Source organism: Lagenorhynchus albirostris, chromosome X, assembly GCF_949774975.1.
Source record: "Lagenorhynchus albirostris chromosome X, mLagAlb1.1, whole genome shotgun sequence".
Taxonomy (NCBI): Eukaryota; Metazoa; Chordata; class Mammalia; order Artiodactyla; family Delphinidae; genus Lagenorhynchus; species Lagenorhynchus albirostris.
Window position 1 is genome coordinate 8803987 of NC_083116.1, and position 27673 is coordinate 8831659.

Below are 27673 nucleotides of genomic sequence, written 5' to 3' on the forward strand. Positions count from 1 at the left end.
TGCTGTTGCCTTAAGCTCTGTTCTTGGGTCTTCGAAGTGGCAAGGATTTGGGAAGTGACGGTATCAGAATGTCAGGGCCACAGGTTGGTAGCGTGTACAGTTTGCCAAGGTTCATTCAGGAATGAAATAATACTTCATTTTGAAAAATTTAAATGCTATTTTCACGACACAAACTACCTAAAGTTCATTTGTGGGTGTGAATCTCAGTTCACCAACTTGACAGAAACTTTACTGTCTTTTCCCTTTTGATCAACTTTCTTTGCATCCTGGACCCTCATCCCACTAATTTGGTGAGATATTCTGTCACTGGTATTTTTGGATGTCCTGTCTTCCACCCTGTCTTGGCACCAGAGTTCCAGAGACTTCCATGGTAATGGGAAAAAGGATGAAGAGGCTCTGACCTCTGGCCCGACATGGTTAGTGCTAATAGGCCTTCATTCAAGGCCACGGAAGTTCCATGTGTGTAAGGGCTCTCTGCTGTATTGCCACTGTGTTTTTGGAACCCCAGGCCCAGATGCAGCTTCCTGTACCATGTAACCATTAGTTCTGAGTTCCTGCTATATTCCTCAGGTGCCGTTAAGAGTAGCGAGCACAGATCTGCTTTAACTGACCCATTGGTTTTTCTCCTTCCTCCATTCCTGGAGGGAATCACTCCTTTAGTCTTGGGGGAAACCCCTGTGTCACAGCTTCTTCTACACAACTGCTATTTTTTTTTTTTTTTTTTTTTTTTGCGGTATGCGGGCCTCTCACTGTTGTGGCCTCTCCCGTTGCGGAGCACAGGCTCCGGACGCGCAGGCTCAGCGGCCATGGCTCATGGGCCCAGCCGCTCCCCGGCATGTGGGATCTTCCCGGACCGGGGCACGAACCCGTGTCCCCTGCATCGGCAGGCGGACTCTCAACCACTGCGCCACCAGGGAAGCCCACAACTGCTATTTATTTCCTTCAAGCAGGGAGCCCAACACGCTGTACCGGCTCTCAGCAGAGGCACGTCCGTTTTGTAAGATCGTGAAACACAGAGTATATTATCTGTTTGAATGGAGGTTAGTGAGAGGGGGAATATGGGAAGAAAATCTATAACTTAATATCTTAAAATGTTCTAGTTGGAAATAGAAGGTATTAATCTTTAAAAAACACTTTGACTCAGTCTTGGCTAAAATCAAAAGAAAATGTAAGTCACAATGATATACGATGAGAAACCTCAAGGTGAAATAATCTTGCTGATATAAATACTTAGAGAATTCAAAGCCCTGTGTGGCCTGCCCTTCTCGGGCAAGCTAAGTGAGGGAAGGAAAAGGGGAGCACAGAACATTTACCATCCAATGATCCGGGAAGCACACCAAACAAAGAACTCCATTGGAGACTAACCAGTTTTGAGGCAAAGGTCTAATTCAAGTGTAAAGTTCTCTTTGTTTTTACTGCTAAAGGTTATTTAGAAACAGGAAAACAATAACTTCCAGAAATGAAACCTTTAACCTCAAGATGTGTGGTGACCACAAAACCCATGTAACATATTTATAATAGGAAGTGACACACAGTTGTTTCCTTTAAAATATAAAGGATCTTGTCAATCTTATTTGTAATAATACTTCCACTTTGTATATGAACTCATGTGCCGTCTGGTGTTTAAATTATCTCAGCATATTTCGTGTAAATTTTCTCATTAGTCATAAGGTATCAGACTTTTTGGCTGTTGCAGATAAATAGAGAACAAGCTACCATAGGAAAGCAGAGTGTATACCTGTATTGGTGAGAAGATGAAACAGATACAGAGGCAGTAAGTGGGAAGCAATAGATAACTATGTCTATTAGAAAGGATCATTGGTTTAAAAGAAGAAGTTGAAATACTGTTCTGTATGCTTTCCCTGTGGTATATCATGTACTTCTCTAGCCCTGTTACCTGTTAGGAGGGCTATTTGTCCCTCCCAGTGTCTGCGGAGCTATAGACATTTCCACCTGGATATCTCACAGGTCCATACTACTGATGTGTATTCCTCTTCACAATCACTGCTTTTCTTTATTTCCCTAATATCCAGAAAGGGCTCTGCCCTGTAACCAGTTGTGCAACTAAGATATCTCAGTCATCCTTGATGGCTTCCTTGGTCACCTCCCAATTCCAATCTTCAAGCCTTGTGCCAAAGCCTATGTCCATATCCTTACCTCCATGATGTAATTCAATCATGATAATTATCCAGGTTCAATTATAGATCGCTTATCACAAATCAGTAACCAAGATAAGGTGGGACTACTCTTATTCTCATCTTACAGATAAAGAGATTGGAGGTTAGGTAAATTAAATGATTTGATCAAGGTGACATGGTTAGCACGTGAACATAGATCTGCCTGAATCCGAAGTTCATATTCTCAGCCACTCTGCTATACTGACCAGTTGGATATTCCTACAAAATAGTTCTCAACTCCATTCTCTCCTTTGCCATTGCCATGGCTTCAATCTGCATTATTCTTACCTTTCTCTTGGCTTATTGCTAAAATATGAGATAATTTTCTGTCTCTAGTCTCCACTACTGGTAATTGATTTTCAACGGCACTGTCAGTGGAATCTTCCGGAAACATTGCTACGCTAACATCTCTATCCTGTTTAATAAGGGAGAGGAAAAAGTGGCGGCCATCTACTGAGTTCCTAACTTGTGCCAGAGGCCCTACTAGGCGATTTATGTTCGAGAATGAGGAGAAACGGAACAAAAAGACCTGTGGTGACTTCAGTGGTGAATTGATGGGCAGTGATGCCTCTGATCAGTTACTCCCCTTGACCCATGCCCCTTTACAATATGACTTTGCAGGTCCAACTGTAGGGGAGGAAAAATAATTTTCCTTCTACCCTTCTAGGTTCTTGGCTGAGAAGCCTCTGTAATAAAGTAGATTGACAGGACAAAAACAGAAGTTTAATAACATATAAACCTCCTGTATACATGGGAGACACCCAGGATAACTGAATACCTCCTTGAAACTGAGTAATTCCCAAGCTGTCACCTTAAGTACTATTTCCAGCTAAAGACTGAAGATGTTGGAGTGTTACATGGGAGGCACTTATGGTAGGTGACCAGGAAAATCACAGTAAATAAGAGTAAGGCAGATCTAAGGCTAAGTTTTTGCCTTCTCCACTGGTAGAGTTTCCAGACATTTAGCCCTCCTACACCCTTACAAATGGAGATTTCCCTTGTAAATGTAACGATCTCTTATAAAAGGGTAACTTCTACTGTTTTCAGAGCTTTTCCTTTGTCTGCTGTCTTTAAAAATAACCTGCTCAAGGGCTTCCCTGGTGGCTCAGTGGTTGAGAGTCCGCCTGCCGATGCAGGGGACACGGGTTCGTGCCCCGGTCTGGGAAGATCCCACGTGCCGCGGAGCGGCTGGGCCCGTGAGCCATGGCCGCTGAGCCTGCGCGTCCGGAGCCTGTGCTCCGCAACAGGAGAGGCCACAACAGTGAGAGGCCCGCGTACCACAAAAAAAAAAAAAAAAAAAAAAAAAAAAAAAAAATAACCTGCTCAAGATAATCCTTATGCCAAAGAAGCTGGTTTTTGTAGTTGCAAATTCTGCTCCCCTTCACTCCCATCCAGAGGTCATCTACCTCCACAGCCCTTAAATCCGGTGTGGATTTGTGGCTTATTTTGACCAATAGAACATGGCAGATTTGAATGCTGTGTCAGTTACAATCCTAGGTTCAAGAGTCCTCAAGCATTTCCACTTTTTGGTTTGGAATCCAGTCCCTGTGACGTGAGCAAGCCTGGGCTAGCCTCCTAGAAGAGGAGAGACCCCCTGGGGCAGAGCTGAGTCGGTCCCTTCGTGCTAGCTGAAGCACCAGAGGCTGGAGCGCTAGCGCAGATCAGCAAAGCTGCTTACCTGAGCCACATCTGTACCCAGATGCTTGAGGGAGAAAACAGATCGGAGGAAACAGCCAGCTGAGCCAATCTGCAGAATTGTGAGCTAAATAACTAGTTGTCTTTTAAAGCCACTTCCTTTTTGGTAACTTTCCATTGTCACAAAATAAAGACCAGACTACTTACTGTGGAATAAGAAATCTCCCACATTTTCCTCTTGATCTAGGTTTACAGCCTCAATGCTAGTCTCTCCACCTCTCTGCCCCCAACCCTCTAAGCCAGTGTCTCTGCCATATGGTCCAGAGACCAATCTAGATCTATCGAATCAAAACTACTGGGCATTAAATCAGCTCAGAAGATTTTAAAGAGTTTCTTCAGCCATATCCCAGTCTTCGTGAAACAAACTTTATGAGTGGGACTGAAGAATCTTTTTGTTTTCATTTAACTCCATAGGAGATTCTGATGGGATTGATTTTCATACTCTGGTTTGAGCATAAATGTCCTCAACTCCTGCCATGCTCTTGTGCAAACACACAAAGTCCTCCTAGGTCTTTGATCATGATGTCATACTCCTAGAATGCCCTCTTCATGCTTCCCCACCTGGTGAGCTCATTTCTGAAGTCTGATCTAGGGTCTTTTCTCTCTGTAGCTTCCCCTGGATCCCTCAAACCATGTTGAATTAATTAATTCCTCATCTGTGCCCTCATGGCACTATGTGCCTCTGAGGAGTATAGAAGTCATTACATTTTCTTAAAAAACTTGTTTACACATCTGACTTCCTTCATGACTGCTGTTTTCAGGGGCAGAAATCTTGATATTACTGTTCTTTATACCTCCAGAGCCTTCTGAGCTCCTGGTACATATTCAATAACTGTTAAAACGAATTGACATTTTGTCCCTAAAGGTTTCCTTTAAGTTCTCGTTCAATATTTTACTGAAAAGTTGTGAATTCCCAGAATATAAGTATGAATTATTTTTGGATTAGCTGTTATTTAAGAAAAAACAACTATGTTTTATGCAGTTCTTCTCCTCTATGTAATATACAGGTGATAGGGGTCAGAATGAGGTATTTTCATAGTATTAAAAAGTCTTTGATCTTTCTGTTCTGTATGCCCTATTCAGTCGTCTGAGGTTTCCATGTTCTCCCCTTAATTAGAATTTTTAGAAAATTATTAAAAATAAGTTTATATTTCATGGTATCTCCAAGTTGCCACAATGTAAAGTCTCAAATAGAACCCATTTTTAAGAGTTGAAATGTTATTACATTTTAGTTATATGGTCTATGTATAATTACTGTAAACCAAATTTATCACTTTCAATTTAACAAGGAATTTATTTCCAAAGTGTCAGATGATATACAATTGAGCCAGATCCTTGTGGAATATGTTCACTGTAAACACTACTTCACCAGTCTTTCAGATTGCATGTCACTGGAAATTTAATTAATTTATGTAATGGTATGTCTCTATCCAAAAAAATTTATACCGTGTCTGTTAAGTTGGTCTGTTTCTTGTATTAATGAAATGGTTGATGTCAAAAGATTTTAAATGAAAATAGTGAAAAAGATGCGTATTGTTTACATTGGATAGCTCACTGAAGGAGATATTCTCGAATTTCATGTAACTTACATTAGATTCATAAACATGGTAGTTTATGGGCTTCGTGTTTAATTTCAGTTTATTAGCATCAGGAGATCTGCTTACTCTTAAAGCTGGCTACCAGCAGCGAGGAGCAGAAGGTAAGGATACGCTGCATTTCCTCCTGTAATTTTGAGGAAGTTCAACAATGTATTTTTCTCAACTCAGCCTTTTTGGGAAACAAATCATCTGTTTTCCACATAGAGGGAAATGGCTAGAACCCAGAAATAATAACCTTAAATGTCGTTTTTAGTTGGAACCTAATTACTCTATCTTGAAATACTGTATTCGCAAATGAGCCCTAGTCGGTTTATTACCAGCAGCAGTAGCAGTCTTACTACTTAATCCATAGTGTGCTACACCGTAATCAGAGGCCAAGGCCAGATTTCTCCTGGAAGGAATGTGTTTGGTGTGACCCTACAGAACTTTGGGGAAGATTCTGCTACCTCAGTTATTATTCTGGCCAAATGTATCTTGATTATTACATGCCTCAGGCTCGTTCATGTAATGTCTGCATGAGCACACAGTATTCCGAGACACCTTTTCTTACCAGTGTCAAGAAATGCTTACTGAACATTCGCTCACTCGTGGCGGTGGCAGCACGTGGAAAGTGTTTGAGTTGCTTATGTTGGAAAAATCTTGGTGTAACTTACAGTTTTGTTAGGATAGTCGTCAAACAGTTCAAATATTTGCCTGTGAAAAGAAATTTCTCTTCACACATAAATTGGCTCTGATGTAGGTCTGGGAGGCTTAGGGGTTATATGAGTCAAACGTGATGATGTTGGGTCCTTGCCGTCCAGGGCTGTATAAACTAGGAGTTCTTCAGGTTCCTAACTTGGATTCCTTGAGAACATGGTGTACTTTTTCTCCTCCTTTGGCCACTTCATTAACTCTTCCTTGTCGGCCTACTCTCCATCCAACTGGGAACATACCCAAGGCTCAAACTCGGATCTTCTGTCTGTCTCTTTATCGCCTCTTTTAGTTACCACCTCTCTGGGGGTAGTTCTTTTATTTAGATAATGTCTTATCAAACATCTGCTTTGTGACCACCCTGTGCTATAATATGTTATTACGTAAAATTATTAAAACCAGGCGTGTGCCCTTACGGCGAGTACATGTTGGTGTGTGATTAAAATTAGTGAGAAATACAGATACCATGGTGGGGTGTGTGTGTGGGGGGAAATGAGCTCAATTAGAGTTGAAACAGAAATATATTCAATTTTTAGGTCAATTACTGATTTACTCTGTGCTCTTGCCTAAGAGACTTCTCTGGGCTGGATTTTCACTACTAAGGGAAATAGGTTAGATAAGAATGATCTGAATATTCTTCAAACTCTGGCCATCAACTAACTCAACAGTGATTTTAGGGCAAGAATCAAATGGGCTAGCATTCATTTTCATTGTTCACAAAGTTCCACTGACAACACTGGCAGCAAAACAATAAATCCTTTGTCGAGCTCAGAAACTTCTGTAGAGCCCAGGACCAGGCAGTAGCTTGCAATGTATTTATACCATTTTGTCTCTTTTCCCATATACATCATACTCTTCCTAGAGTGTAGAGAAAGGAAACTAATTCCTAAAGAAGTTTTAGGATTAATTGCCTCAGGAGGAAATAAGCACCTGCTTTGAAGTATAATTTTTCCAGCTTCATTGAGATAAAAATGATATTGTATAAGTTTAAGGTGTACAACATGATAATCTGATATACGTATATATTGTGAAATGATTACCACAGTAAGGTTAGTTACCACATCCGCTCCCTTACATGGTTGCCTTTTTGTGTGTGTGTGTTAAGAAATTTTACTGTCTCTCAGCGACTTTCAAGTATACAATACAGTATTGTTAACTGTAGTCACCACGCTGTGCAGTAGATTCACAGAACTTACTCATCTTATGACTGGAAGTTTGTACCCTTTGACTATCTTCACCCGTTTCCCCCACACCGCCGCCTCTGGCAACTACTAATCTACTGTTTCTATGAGCTCATCTGTTTTAGATCCCACATAAAAGTGAGATCATAGAATATTTTTCTTTTAATGTCTGACTTATTTTACTTAGCATAATGCCCTCAAGGTTCATCCATGTTGTTGCAAATGGCAGGATTTCCTTCTTTTTTTATGGCTGAATACTACTCCATTGTACAGTTGACCCTTGAACAATGCAGGTATGAACTGCTCGGGTCCACTTCATACGGATATTTTTCAGTAGTAAATACTACAGTACTATATGATTTGTTGTTGGTTGAATCCATGGATATGGAAGGCCAACTGCATTATACATGGATTAAACCCTGCATTGTTCAAGGGTCAACTGTATGTGTATGTGTGTATACACACACCACCACAGTTTTTTCATCTGTCCGTCCATAGACTGACACTTAGGTTGTTTCCATTCTTGACTGTTATAAATAATACAACAGTGAACATGGGGGTGCAGATATCTCTTTGAGATAATGGTTTCATTTCCTTCCTTCCCCAGAAGTGGAATTTCTGTATCATATAGTAATTTCATATTGAATTTTTTGTGGAACCTCCATACTGTTTTCCATAGTGGCTGTACCAATTTACATTCCCACCAACAGTCCATAAGGATTCCCTTTGATCCACATCCTTTCTAGTGCTTGTTATATCTTGTCTTTTTGTCGATAGCCATTCTAACAGGTGTGAGGTGAGATCTTATTGTGGTTTTGATTTGAATTTCCCTAATGATTAGTGATGTTGAGCACCTTTTCATCTACCTGTTATCAATTTGTTTATCTTCTTTAGAAAACTGTCTGTATAGGTCCTTAGCCCTTTTTTTTTTTGGTATGTGGGCCTCACTGTTGTGGCCTCTCCCGTTGCGGAGCACAGGCTCCGGACGCGCAGGCTCAGCGGCCACGGCTCACGGGCCCAGCCGCTCCGCGGCATGCGGGATCCTCCCGGACCGGGGCACGAACCTTCGTCCCCTGCATCGGCAGGCGGACTCTCAACCACTGTGCCACCAGGGAAGCCCCCTTAGCCCATTTTATAATGTCATTTTTTTTTTGCTCGTGAGTTGTATGAGTTCCTTACATATTAGCTTCTTATCAGATGTGATTTGTAAATATTTTCTCCCATTCCTTAAGTTGTCTTTTCATTTGTTGATTTTTCTTTTCTGCTGTGTGGAATCTTTTTAGTTTGATGTAGTCTCATTTATTTTTGCTTTTTTTGCTTGTGCTTTTGGTGTAATATCCAAAAAAATGATTGCTGAGACCAATGTCATGGAGCTTTTTGCCCTAAGTTTCCTTTTAGCAGTTTTACAGTTTCAGGTCTTTCATTTAAGTCTTTCATTCATTTTAGTTAATTTAAGTGAGCAGTGTAAAATAGAGGTCCAGTTTCATTTTTTTGCATGTGGATATTCAATTTTCCCAGCACCATGTACTGAAGAGACTGTCTTTTCCCCATTGAGTATTATTGGCTCCCTGTCAAATATTACTTGACCGTACATGTGTGGATTTATTACTGGGTTCTCCATTCTGTTTTGTTGGTCTGTGTATCTGTTATTATGCTGGTAGCATATTGTTTTGATTACTATATATCTTTTTATTAGAGAATTTAATCCATTTACATTTAAAGTAATTTTTGATAGGTAGGGATTTATAATTGCCACTTGCTAATTGTTGTCTGTTTTGTAGATCCTGTTTGGTTTTGTTTTTCCTCTCTTGCTCTCTTCCTTTGTGATTTAATGACTTTGTGGTGGTATTCATTTACTTCTTTTTCATAATCTTTTGTGTTAAAATTCTTTTTTTAAAAAAATTAATTTTATTTTTGGCTGAGTTGTGTCTTTGTTGCTGTGCACGGGCTTTCTCTAGTTGCGGCGAGTGGTGGCTACTCTTCGTTGCCGTGCGTGGGCTTCTCATTGCAGTGGCTTCTCTTGTTGTGGAACATGGGCTCTAGGTGTGCGGGCTTCGGTAGTTGTGGCTTGCAGGCTCTAGAGCACAGGCTCAGTAGTTGTGGCGCATGGGCTTAGTTGCTCTGCGGCATGTGGGATCTTCCCGGACCAGGGCTCGAACCCATGTCCCCTGCATCGGCAGGTGGACTCTCAACCACTGTGCCGCCAGGGAAGCCCGGCAGCGTATTCTTAACCACTGCACCACCAGGGAAGCCCATTGTGTTAAAATTCTTTAGTTACAATCCTGGAAGTTGAGTTGCAGGGTCAAAGTGTATGCAAATTTAAAATAATTTGAATATTGAAAATTGGCCTCAAAAAGGGTTATGCCAATTTAATCCCCACCAGCATATCTTGTGTTTGTCAGTTTCTTTAGTATTTGCCAAACTGGTAGGTTAAAACATCTTTTGTTTTATATGGCAGCCTACAGAATTATTACACACCTCTTCCTGCTCTTCAGTAAGCCTAGCTCTGTTTTGAGGTATGGGAACAAATACTCGGAGGGGTGTTTTATTATTTGACTTGTTCAGTGTCTTCACTGTGAACAGTTTAGACTCCTGATTCTAAGGGCAGTATCTCATTGCACTGATATTCCTATTCTTATCTTAAACCTGAAATGAATATGATTTTCTTTAAAGACAGAAATTGTTTTCTGGGTCAGGGGTCAATAAATGTAGACATACTTCAGATTTGATGTTTACTACAGCTTATATTACTTCTTGATATTCATTTACTATTGACTGTATTTACTGTTGACCGTCTAAAGATCTACATGACCTAATAATGTAAATGCATTAAGCATATAATGTCATGATAACTCTTGAAATTTTACTAACAAAACACTAATCCAAATGCAAACTGTCTCTTATGGCACACAAGCCAGGATTAAAAAGTAAAATAAATTTTACAGCAAAGGGAGGGAATTTATCAACAGTTTTTTTGTCTTTAATCTTTTTTGCTTTCTAGTCATGACCTGTTGATTATTTTTCTTTTGGGGTTCTAGCATATTCTCTGGGTGACATTACTTAGTGTGAAATCTGGACTGAAATCCAGCCCAGAGTCTAAAAGACAAACTGAGGAAACATCTGGCCAAGTTGGAATTCTAGAGAATAAGTAAAGCATGCCAAAGTCATGCTTGTACCAGGACTGGTGAGGGAGGGAGAAGAACCAGATAGCAATTAGAATAAGATCAAGACACAAACTGGCAGAGAGCAGGAGCCAGATGAGGAAACACAATTTTAAATCCATCCAAGATTTCTAAAACTTAAGAATTGAAAGAAATGCTGTGCGTTTACAATGTTATTTCCTTGTAGATAATTGTTTTAACCTTAATTAAGGGGAATTCCACTCCTAGTGGAGAAGAAGTACAGTTGACACATAATCGTATGACTGGGAAATGTTTTATAAAAAGCGATGTAAAATCTTTCAAACTGATGAAATATAAGCTCGGATGTAACCTCAAAGCTTATGACTATATCCGTTTCTTCTTTCTATCCTTCGCACTTAGAAAAGTACCTGGTACATAGCAGGTACTCAGGAATTCTTTGGATGAATGGCAACCTTGTTTATTCCAATTAATAGCTCAAGATTATAGAATAGAAACGGCAGACATGTGCTATAGCAACCTCTAAAAATGCCCTCTACTTCTAATGTATCACTTCTATATTCCACCATTCAAGAAATTATGTTGGCAATTAGAAATTCCTAAGACCATGTGCTCCTATGAAATATTCATGAACATCTCATCTTCTTAAGCAGAACAGTCATGACAAGGACTTGCAACTCTGCTTGCACTTGCTACAGCATATATTTGGTTGGGTAAAATGGCACAAAATACAATGACACTCTTTAAATAAGTGTTTTTATCCGGTACCTAAACTTAGTATTGTTGTGAGAGTTTGCTTAAAATATACCTGTCATCTTTGAGATAACGTCAATTTGGGGGAGCTGATTACACATTAGTAACACATTAGTAACTATAATTTAACAATACCTAAACTTGGGAGTAAAAGTATAGAAAAGAGATAATCATATATGAATCCTAAAACAAAAAAAATGACATTTCTGAATCCTTCATGGATGTAACAATTAGGGCCGATGAAGAACAAATCTTAGGTTTTAAACATGGTAGTTAAATTGTCCTGTGGAGCCTTTAACCTTGCACTTGGTGAAACTTCATTTTAGAGCCAGGATCAGAACATCTAAACTGAGCCCAGTGTTTTGCAAAAATGTTTTCCATAAAAGGGTTCATGCCAGAACCCCTGGATTTGTTTGTGCAAACTCATCCCCATCCTTGGAAGAGCAACTGAGTGCATGTATTACTGAGAATGGATAAGCTGTGAGATTTTCATATGACAAACATAATTACTAATATACTTATAAAAATGACTTTGGACAAGCCACTTTCTGGATCCCAGGTTTCTCAATGTTCAAGGTTAAAATGTCTTTGCCATACAGTATGGAATTGGATACACACATACATTCTTATGTGCCCACGCAGAAGCACACCCTCTTTTGGGAGCAGTGTATCATTCTAATGCCTCAAGTACATGGTATAACTTTTGAAGGTCAGGTCTCATCCCAATGTCATTCTTGAAATTTTCCTCAGACTGAGATTTTTAATGTTTACAATGACATGTATGATAAGTAATGAGGAACCACAGTCGCATAAGAACAATTAAAACCCCCAAAGGCAAAGTTAAAATGAATACCATTAGAGGTCACGGCTAAGTAATGAGGGCTTGTTAATGATCTCATTCACTGACCTTGAGTTGTAGTCAAATTTTTAAAAATGCGTGTTTCAAAAATTTATAAATTCTAGTTAAGTTCTAATTATCTCACTAGTGATGTTAAAATATTTAGAGGATAGAAAGTTGGTTGCAAGTGGATTATGCTGATATCGAGTGTTATAAGAGGATTAGTAGTTTTCAGAGGAATATGCTTTTTGGTTGGTACTTCTAAAATGAATCTTAAATTATGTATCATCCTTTCCAAAGCCAGAAACAAACAAAAAAGTATATTATTGCATATATGAGGGTGGACATTTGGCCATTTATTTTGAGTAACATTCTGAAGACTCAACTTTGTCCAACTTCACTTATTAAAAAACAATTTGGAATGGGCAAGCCAGATATTGTTTTTATGAAAATACAACAGGAAAAATGAATGTGTACAAAAGCTGCCAGTTTTAAGAGTTAGGTTTTGAATAAGGATATTTATAAAACATTCTAAACTTTGTGTCCTTTTTAATTCCCTTTTATTTTAAAGCTGAATGACAAATATTGATGTATAATAACAAAAGTGTTAACAGAATAATGGGATCTAATATTTATTGGGTGCCTACTATTCAGGGTTCTGTGGAAATCACTTGTGATGATTTTTAAATGTCACAACATGACTCTAAGATAGGTGGTAGCATTATTCCTGTTTTATAGTTGAGAAAACTGAGGTTTTAGGGCTAGGAAGTAACTTGCCCAAGGACACACAGGTAATTGTTAGGTCGGAATTCAAAGTTGGGTTGGCCTGATTAGAAACTACCAAGAGCATACAAAGTGTCTGACGTTCTAGTTAGTCTTCCCACGTATATCTCCTGTCCACAAAATGTTTTAAAAGATCGACTTGGCAAGTTTTATTAATAGCAGCAATTAGGAAGAATATCTAAGTGCTTACCATGTATATCACCCATTCTTCCAATCACTTTACTTGCATTAATTTAAATAACCCTCTCAACACCTTTGCAGTGGGGAAACTGACTCCCAGAAAGATTAAGTAGGTTTCTCAAGGTCACACGTCTAGTATCTGGTACAGCTATGATCCAGACTCAGAAATAAAAGATCCCAGTGCCTGAACTCTTAAAACTTGTACTCTACTACGAACCCCTCATGTGACATGGGAAGATCAGGGTCAAATCTCTTCTTTGTTAGAGAGGGAAATACATTTCCACTAAGTTCAAGTGGGCAGGGGGTGCCAGTGGGTGCTGGACAGTAAGAAATTGATTCTGAAAGAAGGAAAACATTTGGTTGTAGGTTACCCTCTATGTGAATATAGAATTATGAAACATTAATTTGGGGATTAGGGAAGGTGATCATAGGACTTGGTTTGCCCAGGAAAGTTCCGATTTATATCTGTCATCCCAGTGTAATTATTAATAATAGTTCACCCTTTTCCCTCTCACAATTGTCCCAGTTTGGGCAATAAATTACATGGTAAACCTAGGATGATGAGACCCAGCGTTTAGTTGTGGATATGCCCAGAGGAAGGACAAATGACTTTGGACAAGCCGTTTTCTGGATCCCAGGTTTCTCATGTGTAAAATGAAGTTTTATGTTACACCAGAAGGTCACCGCATTATTTTTCAGCTTATCTAAACCAATACTGATATTTTATGAATTTGACATTAATGCACTTCATTCTACATCAAAATCACTTGAGGGATCTTACCAACACGTAGATGTTCTTGAGGTCCATTCCGAGAGATTCGGATTCTGTTAAGGCTGGGTGCGGCCCAGAATCCTACCTTTTTACAAGCACTTCAAATAGCTATGATGCTGTAACCCTTCATTATACATGCTGCCCTAGACTGTACACTGCCTGAGAGCAGGGAATATATCTTCCTGAACATTGTAAATACAAAGTAGTTGCTTTATTATATTTTGAGTGAATACATGAGGGTTAATAGTTACTACATGCTAACAACAAAAACAACACTGAGTTAAAGCTGATCTTGGAATATAAATGTTATATGTCATATGTAAGATGGATTTATGGCTTTGCACACCATAATGAATATGCTGATATAAGTAAGAAAAATAGATGTCTGTAAAACCTAATTTCTCCGGTCAGGCACTTAGTAACAAGGATTGTCGGGGTCTATGAAATCATTTTAGAAAAGAAAATTCAACAGACTTTTCAGTCCTTAGAGCACTGGGTGCAGGATTAAGAGGAGAAGGAGGGAAGTACTTGAGTTCCCATCCCTGCAGCATCAGGGTTTTCCTTGGGTTTGGAGGCAAGAAAGTCTGTCCAATGTGTTTATGATCAAAGACTGTATGTGGCAACTGTGAAAATGCAAGGCTTGCAAATTTGGGCTATAAAGAATTCTCTGCACAGTATGACAGTGCCTGTGTGATAGTCAGTTGGAGAAATTATAAATATTAGATTTATGTTCCAAGTAAAGTATTGCGCAATAGGATATCAATAAATATATTAAAGCCATAGGGACTAGCAAAGGGTCTGTAGTCTAGCAGATCTGTATTCCAATTGCAGCTTTGCTAAATGTGAGCTTATAATTAGATCTTTCTGCTTGTAATACTGCTTTGACTACTGTTCTCTCATCTGTCAAATGAGCATATGAATACGTCTCATAGAAATCTTGGAATAAATTTAGATTAAATGAGATGTGTGCCAATATCTAGAATGTTGTTGTTGTAGCAGTAGTGGCATAGTAGTAGTAGTAATAAGAATAATGCCAGCAAGAATTTACGGAGCATTTACTATGTCTCACATATTTTTCTAAGAGGATCACATATACTATCTATTCAATACATTAAAACTCACAGTGGTCCTACAAGGTACGTATTATTGTTCCGATCCCCATTTTGAAAAATTAAGGATTGGGTGTACAGAGAAGATAATTAGCCAAAATCAAACAGCTGATCAGCGACGGAGGCAGGATTAAACCCTGAGCAGACATACTCCAGAGGCTTAGTTCATATTCTGCACAAGCTCTTCATGCTCTACTGCTGTAATAACTGCTCAGCGAGTAAACCGAATCTGATTAAATATGGTGAAACTTGAGTGTGGTTAGCTCTGTTCCTGGTCACCAATAGCCAGGGCCTCGCTCTGTGGAAGGTTTCTACATGCCAACCATGGTGAACTCAGGAGTGGTTATGTGAGTGGATTTGGCCAGTGGAGTGTGAATGGAAGCAGCGTATGCCACTTCAGTGTATTGATAGAAGTTTTAAAACAGTACAAATTTTGCTTAAATCTTTGACTCTGTTGTAGTGAGCAGCAATGCTCAGGATGGTGGTTGAGCCATCAGCCTGGTCCCTGAGTGAGGATATTACTGTCATACAGAGGATCAGAACTCCGTATCCATGTTTATGGATACATTGTGTGAGAAATAAACCTTTGTTGTTTTATGCCATTAAACGTTGAGGGGGTGGCATTTGTTACTGCAGCATATCCTAATGTTTCCTGACAGATACATCCAGAAAGGTTGGAAAATAGTAAAAAATAGGAAATGAGCTGAAGTGCCATAAAGGATGTAAAATTCCAGAGATAGTATGTAATTCCAGAGATAGGATTCTGGTGAAGATTCCATGATGAAATTACCTTCATGTCCACTGTATTTCTATGCTTGTGATCTACACTGTGTTATTCTATGAGGGACAATAGGACTAATGCCATACAGGACAACCTTTTCCTTCTACTTGTTTATTTTGACAGTACTGTTTTAATAAGTATATATATTTGTGAGAACATACCAGTACCTTAAAAGAGCAGGCTTCAGAAAACAACTACAGGCATACCCCGCTTTTATTGCACTTCACAGATATCGAAGGTTTGTGGCAACCCTGCTTTGCCAAATGATGGTTAGCATTTTGTTTTTTAGTAATAAAGTATTTTGAAACTAAGGTATGTACAGTGTTTATTTAGACATAATGCTATTTTACACTCAATTGACTACAGTCTAGTGTAAACATAGCTTTTATGTGCACTGGGGAACAAACAAATTCGTGTGTATTTGTTGATTCTGCCAGTGGTTTGGAACCGAACCTGCAATGTCTGAGTTATGGCTGTATAGGTATAAAAACGAGTTCCCCCTGACCTTACAAACCTGTGCTTATCTGGTCCAGATAATGCAACAGCCATGTCAAACTATCAAGATGGTGTTGATATGAAAGCTTTTTGGCTTTGCAGAAGTTAAAAGAGGGACTTAATTTCAGTCCAGTAGCATCCACACAACAGAACATTTGATGGACATCTGATTATCTATCTGTCTTATCACTGTTCTTTTTTAATACCATGAAAGTCTAACTTATTAATGAATTCAAGTGCTATTTTTAGAACTCATTCTTCTTACTAATTGAGGATTTAATAAAACTTGATAACTAAGACTGTGAGCTTCTTGAGGTCAGGGACTATCCTATATGTATATTTGAGAACCTAAGGCTAGTAGTCTTTCAGTGAATATTTATTGACCTGAAAATTGCCAGCCAGTGGATTAACACTGGGAAATGATAGTATTTTTTTTTTTTTAAAAAAGGAGGATAAAAATAATTATCCTCATAGATACTACAGATCAGTGGTAGTGGCAGATATTAATCATGTTTAATAAGTGTATAATATTAATGTGAACTGATGTAAGTAATTTGCAGGAAACAAGCAAGATTTCATAAGAGCGTATAATGGTTGAGAAAAACGCAGAACAAAGTGCTTGGTACATTATAGTTAATAGTTGTTGCATGATTTGAACTTTTCCTTAATCTTCACACCCTTTTCTTCCTTGAATCCAGGAATTCTGTTATCCTATGTGCGTTATTTTTTCCCCCACATCCTACCTATTGCTTTATAAAAAAACTTTACTGAGGTATCGTTAACATAACTGCAATAATTTATGGTATGCACTTTGAGTTTTGACACACACACACACACACACACACACACACACACACACACACACACACACACACACACACACACACACGAAATCATCACCACAATCAAGATAACCAATATTTGCATTCCCTTAGGTTTTCCTGAGTCTGTTTGTATTCCAGCATCCCTTTACTGCCATGCCTAGACAACCACCAATCTGTCATTGTAGATTGTTATGTGTTTTCTAGAAATTTATACAAATCAAATCATACAGCATATACTCATTTTTGTCTTGTATTTCAGTTTAAGGTGAGACAGTAAACTAAAGTTGGTCCCTGTCAGGGAAATTCCCTGGTGGTGCAGTGGTGATGACTCAGCGCTTTCACTAACAGGCCAGGGTTCAATCCCTGGTCGGGAGCTAAGATCCCACAAAGCATGTGGAGTGGCCAAGGGGGAAAAAAGAAAAGAATAAAAAAAAGTTGATCTCTATTACTCTTTTATGGCCAATGCAGAAGTTCCTATTTCTTAAATTTCATTTTTGCTTCCGTCTTAAATTTTTTATTTAACATAGTTAAATTTTTATTAACATAGTTACAGATCAAATGCTGCAAGTTTTCTGACACAGAACATAAAAATCCCTTCCTGATCCCTCAGTTCTATTTTCCAAAAGTTACATCTTAATTTTTGAAAAATATTTTTGAGGTGTATTTGTATTCATAAACACACATATGTACATACGTATACACATTCATTTGTGTTTATATATTTGTGTATATTTATGTGTGTGTATATGTATATATATATATGAGAGAGAGAGATGTATTACCATTTAAACTGCTGTATAATATTTAAATGTATACCACAGTTTATCCAATATCTTACTTAAGGCCATTTGTATTGTTTTAAGTATTTTTATTAATATAAACAGTAGGGCAATAAACATCCTCCTACATGCCCTCTTGTTTACTAGTGTGAGAAACTGACAGGTCATAGGGTATGAATATTTTCTAATTTAATAGTATCACCAAATCTCCCTTTAAAGTATAAAACCCAGCAGCACGGTATGAGTTTTATCATTTCCCTACATCCTTGACACCATGCCTTTATGACCCATCAATGATCAAAAACAGCCATCATACTGGAAACAAAATATAGTATGTGTGAAATAGTATATCACTGTTGTTTGACATTTTCATGTCTGTGAGTTATATAAATTGCTTGCCCGCATCCTTTACTCTTTTATCTATTGGGCTGATTGTCTTTTTCTATGTGATTTGTAGAAATTTTTGTAACATTTTGAGTCATTGTATTTCCTAGGTTATACGATTATCATCTCCAAGGCTATTGCTTTTCTTAAACTTTGTTGTGTTGATTTTCATACATAAATTATGGTTATATCAGACTTAAATTTCATCAATATTTTCTTTATGCTTTCTGCACATATTTTGCATTTTCTGTTCCTATCAAAAAACTCCTATATTTTCTTTCATTATTTTAAAGTTTGTTTTTAATGTTTATATCTTCAATCCATTTGGATTAGCATTCTAATTTGTGGAAAGCTAATTGTTGCAACAGCATTAGTTGAATAACCCATTCTGACTCTATTGGTTTGTAATAAAAGAAATAATAAAAAGAGGAGTCATAATAGATAAGATATTGATAACCTTTACTTAGTCCTTAATACACATCAGGCACTCTTTCAAATGTTTTATACATGTATTAGCAATAATCCATGAAATGGATAGTAGTAGTATCTCCATTATGTAGTTGAATAAATTAAGGCACAGAAGATAAATAGCACAAAACTACATAGTTAGTAAATGGCAGAGCTGAGATTGAAAACAAAGCAGTTTCTCCACATCTTTTCCAGTGCTTGTTATCTCTTGTCTTTTTGTCACTAGCCATTCTATCAGGTGTGAGATGATATCTCATCATGGTTTTGATTTGCATTTCTCTGGTGATTAGTGATGTGTGAGCACCTTTTCATGTACCTGTTGGCTGTTTGTATATCTTCTTTGGAAAAATGTCTATTCAGGTTCTTTGCCCATGTTTTAATCTGAATTTTTTTTTTTTGCTCTTGAGTTACATAAGTTCCCTTATATATTAGCTTGTTATCAGCTATGATTTGTAAATATTTTCCCCCATTCCTTAGGTTGTCTTTTCATTTGTTGATTTTTCCCTTCTGCTGTACATAACCTTTTTAGTTTGATGTAGTCTCATTTATATTTGCTTTTTTTGCTTGTGCTTTTGGTGTAATATCCAAAAAAATCATTGCTGAGACCAATATCATGGAGTTTTTTTTCCTGTTTTAGTCTATGAGTTCCATGGTTTCAGGTCTTACATTTCAGTCTTTAATCCATTTTGAGTTAATTTTTGTGAATGGTGTAAGATAGGGGTCCCATTTCATTATTTTGCGTATAGATATCCAATTTTCCCACCATCACTTATTGAAGGGACTACCTTTTCTCCATCGAGTATTCTTGGCTTCTTTGTCAAATATTAGTTGACCATTTATGCATGAGTTTATTTCTGGGCTCTTGATCAGTTCCATTCATCTACGTGTTTTGCAATATATGAAATCATTGTATTCTACACCTTAAACTTACACAATGTCATGTGTCAATTATATCTCAAAGCTGGAAAAAATAATTTTATAAAAGATAACAAAGGAGTTTTATTGTGATTTTCTTGGGTTTAGTTTCTGCTTTTCTATCAAGATCCAATATACGTTTAGGTATATTTCTCGATTACCTTTTGTTTCTGTTGGTCATTTCTTAACTCTGTGTGCCGGTACTATTGCGTCTTGATCCTTATAGTTGTACAGCCAGTATCTGATAGGAATAGTCTAATTTGTCCGTTTTAGAACAGCCTCAGCTATTCTTGAAATGTTCTTCCGTAGGAACTTTGGAATCAGTTTGCAAAATCAGAAGTTTGCTTTTGGAACGTTAATGAGAATTGTATTGATTCATTTGGGGAGATTAGGTATTTTATGATTATTATGCCCTTCTCTCCTTCTATTTTTGTGTATCTTGTCATGTAGTTAGTTATTTTATATTAAAACAACTGAGGTTAATTTTAAATATAATTGGCATACAGACATGTATAGAAAACATATGTTCAAATTAACATTTAATTAAAAAGTGAAAATATATTTAAGCCCCACTCTGGTCAAGAAAATAGAACATTAATAATGTATCAGAAAACTCTGTATGTCCCTCCCTAATCATAATCCTAACCCTCAACCTTAGTAATAACCATGATCCTGACTTTTGGGATAATTATTTCCCTGCTTATCTTGACACTTTTACTATTTTTCATACATCCCTAAGATATAATTTAATATAATAATTTTATGTGTTAAGGTTTTCCTTCAACATTTCCTTTTTTCTGAGATTAATACGTTAATCTGCTTGTACCAGTAGTTAAGTCACTTTTGTATCCATGTAATATTTTCAGCGCAAATATGTCACAGTTTACCCATATTATGGTTTTTGGAGTTGTCTCCAAGTTGGGGTGAATACAAACAATGCTGCTATAAACGTAACTGTATGTATAGTGCATATGTGTGTGAGCTTCTCAGGAGTTAATACTTTGACTTTTTTTCTTTATGCTTTCATTTAATTTATTTTTTAATACAGCAGGTTCTTATTAGTCATCCATTTTATACACATCAGTGTATACATGTCAATCCCAATCTCCCAGTTCATCACACTCCCCCCGCCACCCCTCCCGCCGCTTTCCCCGCTTGGTGTCCATATGTTTGTTCTCTACATCTGTGTCTCTATTTCTGCCCTGCAAACTGGTTCATCTGTACCATTTTTCTAGGTTCCACATATAGGCATTCATATATGATATTTGTTTTTCTCCTTCTGACTTACTTCATTCTGTATGACAGTCTCTAGATCCATCCACGTCTCTACAAATGACCCAATTTCGTTCCTTTTTATGGTTCAGTAATATTCCATTGTATATATGTACCACATCTTCTTCATCCATTCGTTAGTTGATGGGCATTGAGGTTGCTTCCATGACCTGGCTATTGTAAATAGTGCTGCAATGAACACTGGGGTGCCTGTGTCTTTCTGAATAATGGTTTTCTCTGGGTATATGCCCAGGAGTGGGATTGCTGGGTCATATCGTAATTCTATTTTCAGTCTTTTAAGGAACCTCCATTACTGTTCTCCATAGTGGCTGTATCAGTTTACATTCCCAACAACAGTGCAAGAGGGTTCCGTTTTCTTCACACCCTCTCCAGCATTTGTTGTCTGCCAATTTTCTGATGATGCCATTCTAACTGGTGTGAGGTGATACCTTATTGTAGTTTTGATTTGCATTTCTATAATAATTAGTGATGTTGAGCAGCTTTTCATGTGCTTCTTGGCCATCTGTATGTCTTCTTTGGAGAAATGTCTATTTAGGTCTTCTGCCCACTTTTGGATTGTGTTGTTTCTTTTTCTAATATTGAGCTGCATGAGCTGTTTATATATTTTGGAGATTAATCCTTTGTCCGTTGATTCATTTGCAAATATTTTCTCCCATTCAGAAGGTTGTCTTTTCGTCTTGTTTATGGTTTCCTTTGCTGTGCAAAAGCTTTGAAGTTTCATTAGGTCCCATTTGTTTATTTTTGTTTTTATTTCCATTACTCTAGGAGGTGGGTCAAAAAAGATCTTGCTGTGATTTATGTCAAAGAGTGTTCTTCCTATGTTTTCCTCTAAGAGTTTTATAGTGTCTGGTTTTACATTTAGGGCTGTAATCCATTTTGAAAGTATTTTTGTGTATGGTGTTAGGGAGTGTTCTAATTTCATTCTTTTACATGTAGCTGTCCAGTTTTCCCAGCACCACTTATTGAAGAGGCTGTCTTTTCTCCACTGTATATCCTTGCCTCCTTTGTCATAGATTAGTTGACCATAGGTGCGTGGGTTTATCTCTGGGCTTTCTATCTTGTTCCATTAATCTATGTTTCTGTTTTTCTGCCAGTACCATATTGTCTTGATTACTGTAGCTTTGTAGTAGAGTCTGAAGTCAGGGAGCCTGATTCCTCCAGCTCCGTTTTTTGTTCTCAAGATTGCTTTGGCTCTTCAGGGTCTTTTGTGTTTCCATACAAATTGTGAATTTTTTTGTTTTAGTCCTGTGAAAAATGCCAGTGGTAGTTTGATAGGGATTTCATGGAATCTGTAGATTGCTTTGGGTAGTAGAGTCATTTTCACAATGTTGATTCTTCCAATCCAAGAACATGGTATATCTCTCCATCTATTTGTATCATCTTTAATTTCTTTCATCAGTGCCTTATAATTTTCTGCATACAGGTCTTTTGTCTCCTTAGGTAGGTTTATTCCTAGATATTTTATTCTTTATTTTGCAATGGTAAATGGGAGTGTTTTCTTGATTTCACTTTCAGATTTTTCATCATTAGTGTATAGGAATGCCAGGGATTTCTGTGCATTAATTTTGTATCCTGCTACTTTACCAAATTCATTGATTAGCTCTAGTAGTTTTCTGGTAGCATCCTTAGGATTCTCTATGTATAGAATCATGTCATCTGCAAACAGTGACAGCTTTACTTCTTCTTTTCCGATTTGGATTCCTTTTATTTCCTTTTCTTCTCTGATTGCTGTGGCTAAAACTTCCAAAACTATGTTGAATAAGATTGGTGAGAGTGGGCAACCTTGTCTTGTTCCTGATCTTAGTGGAAATGCTTTCAGTTTTTCACCATTGAGGACGATGTTGGCTGTGGGTTTGTCATATATGGCCTTTATTATGTTGAGGAAAGTTCCCTCTAGGCCTACTTTCTGCAGGGTTTTTATCATAAATGGGTGTTGAATTTTGTCGAAAGCTTTCTCTGCATCTATTGAGATGATCATATGGTTTTTCTCCTTCAGTTTGTTAATATGGTGTATCATGTGGATTGATTTGCGTATATTGAAGAATCCTTGCATTCCTGGAATAAACCCCACTTGATCATGGTGTATGATCCTTTTAATGTGCTGTTGGATTCTGTTTGCTAGGATTTTGTTGAGGAGTTTTGCATCTATGTTCATCAGTGATATTGGCCTGTAGTTTTCTTTCTTTGTGACATCCTTGTCTGGTTTTGGCATCAGGGCCTCATAGAATGAGTTGGGAGTGTTCCTCCCTCTGCTATATTTTCGAAGAGTTTGGGAAGGATAGGTGTTAGTTCTTCTCTAAATGTTTGATAGAATTTGCCTGTGAAGCCATCTGGTCCTGGGCTTTTGTTTGTTGGAAGATTTTTAATCACAGTTTCAATTTCATTACTTGTGATGGGTCTGTTCATATTTTCTATTTCTTCCTGATTCAGTCTTGGCAGGTTGTGCATTTCTAAGAATTTGTCCATTTCTTCCAGGTTGTCCATTTTATTGGCATAGAGTTGCTTGTAGTAATCTCTCATGATCTTTTGTATTTCTGCAGTATCAGTTGTTACTTCTCCTTTTTCATTTCTAATTCTATTGATTTGAGTCTTCTCCCTTTTTTTCTTGATGAGTCTGGCTAATGATTTATCAGTTTTGCTTATGTTCTCAAAGAACCAGCTTTTACTTTTATTGATATTTGCTATCGTTTCCTTCATTTCTTTTTCATTTATTTCTGATCTGATTTTTATGCTTTCTTTCCTTCTGCTAACTTTGGGGTTTTTTTGTTCTTCTTTCTCTAATTGCTTTAGGTGCAAGGTTAGGTTGTTTATTCGAGATGTTTCCTGTTTCTTAAGGTAGGATTGTAGTGCTATAAACTTCCCTCTTAGAAGTGCTTTTGCTGCATCCCATATATTTTGGGTCGCCGTGTCTCCATTGTCATTTGCTTCTAGGTATTTTTTTATTTCCTCTTTGATTCCTTCAGTGATCACTTCGTTATTAAGTAGTGTATTGTTTAGCCTCCATGTGTTTGTATTTTTTACAGATCTTTGCCTGTAATTGATATCTAGTCTCATAGCGTTGTGGTCGGAAAAGATACTTGATACAATTTCGATTTTCTTAAATTTACCAAGGCTTGATTTGTGACCCAAGATATGATCTATCCTGGAGAATGTTCCATGAGCACTTGAGAAAAATGTGTATTCTGTTGTTTTTGGATGGAATGTCCTATAAATATCAATTAAGTCCGTCTTGTTTAATGCATCATTTAAAGCTTGTGTTTCCTTATTTATTTTTCTTTTGGATGATCTGTCCATGGGTGAAAGTGGGGTGTTAAAGTCCCCTACTATGAATGTGTTCCTGTCGATTTCCCATTTTATGGCTGTTAGTGTTTGCCTTATGTATTGAGGTGCTCCTATGTTGGGTGCATAAATATTTACAATTGTTATATCTTCTTCTTGGATTGATCCCTTGATCATTATGTAGTGTCCTTCTTTGTCTCTTCTAATAGTCTTTATTTTAAAGTCTATTTTGTCTGATATGAGAATTGCTACTTCAGCTTTCTTTTGGTTTCCATTGGCATGGAATATATTTTTCCATCCCCTTTCAGTCTGTATGTGTCTCTAGGTCTGAAGTGGGTCTCTTGTAGACAGCATATATAAGGGTCTTGTTTTTGTATCCATTCAGCCAATCTGTGTCTTTTGGTGGAAGCATTTAGTCCATTTATATTTAAGGTAATTATCGATATGTATGTTCCTATTCCCATTTTCTAAATTGTTTTGGGTTCGTTATTGTAGGTCTTTTCCTTCTCTTGTGTTTCTTGTCTAGAGAAGTTCCTTTAGCATTTGTTGTAAAGCTGGTTTGGTGGTGCTGAACTCTCTCAGCTTTTGCTTGTCTGTAAAGGTTTTAATTTCTCCATCAAATCCGAATGAGATCCTTGCTGGGTAGAGTAGTCTTGGCTGCAGGTTTTTCTCCTTTATCACTCTCAGTATGTCCTGCCACTCCCTTCTGGCTTGAAGGGTTTCTGCTGAGAGATCAGCTGTTAACCTTATGGGGATTCCCTTACGTGTTATTTGTTGTTTTTCCCTTGCTGCTTTTAATATGCTTTCTTTGTATTTAATTTTTGACAGTTTGATTAATATGTGTCTTGGCGTATTTCTCCTTGGATTTATCCTGTATGGGACTCTCTGTGCTTCCTGGACTTGATTAACTATTTCCTTTCCCATATTAGGGAAGTTTTCAACTGTAATCTCTTCAAATATCTTCTCAGTCCCTTTCTTTTTCTCTTCTTCTTCTGGAACCCCTATAATTCGAATGTTGGTGCGTTTAATGTTGTCCCAGAGGTCTCTGAGACTGTCCTCAGTTCTTTTCATTCTTTTTTCTTTATTCTGCTCTGCAGTAGTCATTTCCACTGTTTTATCTTCCAGGTCACTTATCCGTTCTTCTGCCTCAGTTATTCTGCTATTGATCCCATCTAGAGTACTTTATTGTGTTGTTCATCGTTGCTTGTTTCATCTTTAGTTCTTCTAGGTCCTTGTTAACTGTGTCTTGCATTTTGTCCATTCTATTTCCAAGATTTCGGATCATCCTTACTATCATTATTCTGAATTCTTTTTCAGGTAGACTGCCTATTTCCTCTTCATTTGTTAGGTCTGGTACATTTTTATCTTGCTCCTTCATCTGCTGTGTGTTTTTCTGTCTTCTCATCTTGCTTATCTTACTGTGTTTGGGGTCTCCTTTTTGCAGGCTGCAGGTTCGTAGTTCCCGCTGTTTTTGATGTCTGTCTCCAGTGTCTAAGGTTGGTTCAGTGGGTTGTGTAGGCTTCCTGGTGGAGGGGACTAGTTCCTGTGTTGTGGTGGATGAGGCTGGATCTTGTCTCTCTAGTGGGCAGGTTCACGTCTGGTGGTGTGTTTTGGGGTGTCTGTGGCCTTATTATGATTTTAGGCAGCCTCTCTGCTAATGGGTGGGGTTGTGTTCCTGTTTTGCTAGTTGTTTGGCATAGGTTGTCCAGCACTGTGGCTTGCTGGTCGTTGAGTGAAGCTGGATGCTGGTGTTAAGATGGAGGTCTCTGGGAGATTTTCGCCGTCTGATATTATGTGGATCTGGGAGGGCTCTTGTTGACCAGTGTCCTGAAGTTGGCTCTCCTACCTCAGAGGCAGAGCCCTGACTCCTGGCTGGAGCACCAAGAGCCTTTCATCCACACGGCTCAGAATAAAAGGGAGAAAAAGTAGAGAGAATTAGTAGAAGTATGAAGAAAGAAAGAAAGGAAGGAAGGAAGGAAGGAAGGAAGGAGCAAAGAAGGAAAGAAGGCAGGAAGGAAAGAAAGGAGGGAGGGAGGGAGGGAGGAAGGAAGGAAGGTGGGAAAGAATGAAAAAAGACAGAAAGAAAGAAGATACAGTAAAATAAAATAAAGTATAATAAAGTTATTGAATTAAAAAATATTTAGAAAAAAGGGACGGATAGAACTTTAGGACAAATGTTGGAAGCAAAGCTATACAGACAAAATCTTACACAGAAGCATACACATACACCCTCACAAAAAGAGGTAAAGGGGATAAAATCATAAATCTTGCTCTCAGAGACCACCTCCTCAATTTGAGATGATTCGTTTTCCAAAGGAGGGAAGGAAGGAAGGAAGGAAGGAGAGAAGGAGAGAAAGAAAGAAAGAAAGAAAGAAAGAAAGAAAGAAAGAAAGAAAGAACATAAAGTATAATAAAGTTATTAAATTTATTAAGAAAAAAATTTTTTAAAAAAACCATGGACGGATAGAACCCTAGGACAAATGGTGGAAGCAAAACTATACAGACAAGATCTCACACAGAAGCATACACATACACACTCACAAAAAGAGGAAGAGGGGAAAAAAATCATAGATCTTGCCCTCGAAGCCCACCTCCTCAATTTGGGATGATTGGTTGTCTATTCATGTATTCCGCAGATGCAGGGTATATCAAGTTGATTGTGGAGCTTTAATCCGCTGTTTCTGAGGCTGCTGGGAGAGATTTCCCTTTCCCTTTGTTCTCACAGCTCCCAGGGGCTCAGCTTTGGATTTGGCCCTGCCTCTGCGTGTAGGTCGCTGGAGGGCGTCTGTTCTGTGCTCAGACAGGACGGGGTTAAAGGAGCCGCTGATTCGGGGGCGCACTCAGGCCGGCGGGGTGGGAGGGGCACGGAGTGCGGGGCGGGCCTGCGGCGGCAAAGGCCGGTGTGACTTAGCACCAGCCGGAGGCCCAACGTGCGTTCTCCCGGGGAAGTTGTCCCTGGATCCCGGGAACCTGGCAGTGGCGGGCTGCTCAGGCTCCGCGCAAGAGGGGTGCGGATAGTGACCTGTGCTCGCACACAGGCCCCTTGGTGGCGGCAGCAGCAGCCTTAGCGTCTCCCGCCCGTCTCTGGGGTCCGCGCTTTTAGCCGCGGCTCGCGCCCGTCTCTGGAGCTCCTTTAAGCAGCGCTCTGAATCCCCTCTCCTCGCGCACCAGGAAACAAAGAGGTAAGAGAAAGTCTCTTGCCTCTTCGGCAGGTGCAGACTTTTCCCCGGACTCCCTCCCGGCTAGCCGTGGTGCACTAACCCCTTCAGGCTATGTTCAAGCCGCCAACCCCAGTCCTCTGCCTGCGCTCTGTCCGAAACCGAAACCCGAGCCTCAGAGCCTCAGCTCCCAGCCCCGCCCGCCCCGGCGGGTGAGCAGACAAGCCTCTCGGGCTGGTGAGTGCCGGTCGGCACCGATCCTCTGTGCGGGAATCTCCCCGCTTTGCCCTCCGCACCCCTGTGGCTGTGCTCTCCTCCGCGGCTCTGAAGCTCCCCGCTCCGCCTCCTGCAGTCTCCGCCCGCGAAGGGGCTTCCTAGTGT